A 4212-nucleotide genomic window follows, 5' to 3' on the forward strand; every position below is an offset into this window, starting at 1 on the left:
GAGAGCATGCGGGCACTGCCACAAGGTCCGGGGCACTGCTGCTGCTGCTGCCCATGGCGGGAGCGAGGGCAGAGCAAGTGGCCTTGGAGCAGCCCAGAGAAGGATGCTGCCCGTGGTTTTTCTGCCTAGCTCCCAGCTATTTGGACATGGGGTAAAATTCTGTTTAAGGCTGTTTAACACATTTTCAAATGTTCTTTCAGTCCCTGGAAGTGTCTTCGATAAATTTTATTAAACTCATCCTCAACAGTATCTCATGGCAATGAGACATAAATGTGAGCTATGAATGAGGTGAAAAATTAATTCTATTTTATTCATAATTTCAGTGATTTTTCATCAATTAGGACTTTAGGCAAAGCATAAGGGGAGACTGGAAAACACAGAAGTGCATATTAACTTGCTGGTGCTGAAATTAACTCAAAAGCTCCTTGCCTAATTGTTTCTCTGAGTTACGAACATCAGTTTCAGTTTAGAGAACAGAAAAAGAAGCCCGTTCTCTGTTCTGGCAAGCCAGCTAATCTCCCCAAACATGACACGTAGCTCATTCCTAAGGAAAAGCTTAAATCAGAGGAGAACAAGAGCTTGACCCAGAGCAAATGAAAGTCAGGAAGCAGATACGCCTGAAGGACAGCGCTGCTTTTGAGCCATCCGCTCTCCTTCCTGCAGGGCTCGGAGACCTGAGGAGCTGCAACCTGGAGCAACATGAACTTTCCACCCTGCTCATGGAGAAACCCCTCTGCTGACGCACAGGGGCTGTTCGGCTGCTAACACACAAGTTACGGTGTGACTGCCTTACAGAGAAAGGTGCTGCCAGTGCAGTGCTTGTTATACACGCATACCTACCAGGGTATGACTGCAAAATGTTTTGTAAAGATTTTATAAAACAGACTATGTTGACAGCGAAGGTTCATGAAACAGCTGTACTGGTAACAATACGCATATTAAAGTTCACAGCCTGGCTGATGTGGGCAGGGAGCTCAGGTCCCTCTGGTCCCCGTGCCCCAGCAGGGCCCTCCCAGCAGGGTGCCCAGCCCCAGGTCCCGGTGGGTTTGAAGCTCTCCAGGAGGAGCCCCCAGCCCCTCTCTGGGCAGCCTGGGCACAGACGTGCTGCTGGGGGCCAGGGGCAGCCCCTGGGGCTCCAGCTTGGGCCCGAGGCCTCTGGGCCTGGCCCTGGGTGCGGCTGAGAGGAGCCTGGGTCCGTCCTCTTAGCGCCCTCCCTTCGGGTAGTTATGGACATGGGTGGGATCCCCCTGGGCCTCCTCCTCTCCAGGCTGAGCAGTGCCAGCTCTGTCAGCTTCCCCTCAGAGGAGAGGTGCTCCAGGCCCTTGACCATCTTGGTAGCACCCTGTTGGACTCCAGGTTGTTAAGAGGACACCCCAGAACCTCACGCTAATGTCAGCGAGCACCCTGTGATGCTCATTGGGCTCTCTGCTCACCACCTTTTAGCTCCTAGATACGGTCCTTATGCCCCATTCAGGTATCGACCCAATGTAATGAACAAGGGGTCTTTTGGCGAAGTCTGGGTTTTCCAATGGGGCAAAACCCTACACATAATGGGTCCCTCATCTTTTCATCTCTCAGAAAAGGAAATTTGGCCAAATAATGGACAGAAGCCCCAGAAAGGACAGTTTCAGGTCCTGTGGCTTGCTACAAAGGCAGGTGTTGGAAGTATGTCTTCAAAATTTTACCCCATGGACATTATATTAGGGAAATGCTGTTTTGTAGTAACACTTGGTAAAGCAGTACTTGAAGCCCAGAATGATATATTCAGAATGGGAAAAATGGGTTATTTACCCCACGGGAAATCACTTTCCCTAATTGCAAAAGGTACGCACCGGCCAAGTTCCTAGCATAGCCATTACAAGCACCTTATATGATCAGCATCGATCCTCTGCTATATGTTCTTCAATAATTCAGTCTTCCTGTAACTGCCCATTATTGTCCAATTTCCTGCTAGGATGACCTACTATAGCTGCATTTTATATCTTATTCTTCCAGTCTATAGATCTGTGCTGTTCTCCATGTTGTTTTTTAATCTGATTAATAGGTTCAAGCTCTACATTTATATTATCTTGTCTAACACTTGCTTTAGTCATATCAATCAAGTCACTTAAAATAAGGTAGTCTAACGCAGTGTAGCTTATTCTTCTCAGTGTTATTTCCTTCTACCATTTTTCATCCTTGCTGCTCTTTATACCTTATTTTCCTTTAAAGCTTATGTGGATAGCCTGTTTAAAGAAGTAATGTTTTAAGGACTAAAGCAGGATGCCAGCTGCGTAATATTTTATATAGGCACTGCTACTAACAATGCAGTGTTAGTGCAGTGCAGGAACACCCAATGTCAGCCCAGTTCTGCTGTAAGCCATGTACAGGACCACCGCGTATGCAAATATGGAGACAGGGCAGGCAATTTAGATATTGTTGATGAGAATTAGAAAGTTTTTGTTGTTCGTTTGTTTTTCAGAAGTACTAGTATCAGACCTTCCCCTGTAAATTGGGCATAGAAAGGCATGAACTTTTGTGATGCTAATGACTAAAAACACCCTCAATAAAACCTTGTGATGGATAAAATATACTGAAAATTGCAAGGAAATGGCATGAAAATGGCAAGATACATAGCTGATTGGCCATGTATATTAGGATTTCTTCTCTCCTTACCCAAATAGGTCACATATAACTGTATAACATCCAATGCCATAAATAAAAACACTTCTAAATGTTGGTGCTTAATTTCATTTTTAAACTACAATAAAATTAAAATTAATTTAATCATCCTATCCTGTTTTGTAACAAATAAAGCCACTGTGACTAATGCTGCTATACACAGTACCAAATTAATTTTAAATTAAATCACTCTTGCAAGATCCAGTAAGTTAAGTGTCGACAAGGAGAGCCAGCAGCCCTTTCTAAAACAACGTGCCGACTGACAGGTCACTGCAATCTCAGATAGCAGACACGGTGCCACACAAGGGGAAGAGGCAGGGCCCAGGCAGAAAGCTTGAGCTAGCTCAGCTTCAGTTTATTGGGAATGGAAATTTTCAGATGGATATATTCATATATATATATTTTTATATAAGATGAGACGGATTAAGAGTGCATGCATTTCTAATGGAATTAATGGATTACAGCTGCAATTCTTACTTTACATCTTTGGCCTCATTCCTCATGAGTTTTCTCCACTGCCAGGTCTGTCATTTTTCTACCTCCAGTTGTGGGATTACAAACAGTTAACAATTTTAGTAACTATTTCTTGCTTTTGCGGTGGGCTGTGTGTGTGGTTATCCCATATCTTCACAACCTGGCAGTGAAAGACAGCGGTTTGTTTTGGTTTCTTTACAGCAAACAACAAACGTGTATGTGATGATTATGTGAAGGTTTGGGGTGGTGGGACTCCATCTTCTGCCCTCACTTGCTGCAGCTTGTTTTCTCCTCTCCTGTAGTGCAGCTCACCGTGTCAAGTCCTGTTTTGATTAAAAGGATAGAAAATGTAGTGCTTTTGCAGAGTGCTTTTGATTAGCAACTAAATTAACAACTAAATCATCTGGAGGCCTAAATTTAGACCCAATTTTGGTTTGAGAGCAAACTCCCTTGCAGTGAGCAGGCAAAGGGCCCCAGACAGTTCTAGGCCCAACCAAGGCACTGCGAGGCAGAGCTAGGCCGCTGACCAGGCCTGTGTTGCAACAGGGCAGCTCCAGAGCCCACTTTCATTCCTCCTGCTGCCTTTAACCACCCCAAATCCCCACCTGAAACCACTACAACCTATTATTAATTAAGAGCAAACACAGCTGTATCTGAATTCTGCAGCCCTTTTTGCCCAGGGACCAGAGGCAGAACGATGGGGGGCCATGATATCAGCCCTGCTGTCTGTGACCCAGCAGTGGTCCTCTGCTAATCCCATCTGCGCTGCCGCCCCTTGCGCTGCACAGAGCTGCCTTTCTTTGCAGAGTGAAAAACACGGACTCATTTTTTCATAGTGGGATTTGTAATAGGCTGTGAATCGTTTGAGAAAGAGTAAACTTCTTCAGAGATTGGAAACAGGATAAACGGTTTTGCAGTCTTTCAAGGAAAACGCTTATCAGAAAGACAAAATGAAAGTATTTTCAGGCAAAGAGGTACGACAGAAAAACTCCTCCATATGGTAATGACTGTCATTGAATTCACTTGAAGCCTTATGTGAGAGCAGCAGGAGCGAAGCTCTTCTTATCGCTTTGTTTT

This window comes from Anser cygnoides, chromosome 7 (genome assembly GCF_040182565.1).
Source record: "Anser cygnoides isolate HZ-2024a breed goose chromosome 7, Taihu_goose_T2T_genome, whole genome shotgun sequence".
Taxonomy (NCBI): Eukaryota; Metazoa; Chordata; class Aves; order Anseriformes; family Anatidae; genus Anser; species Anser cygnoides.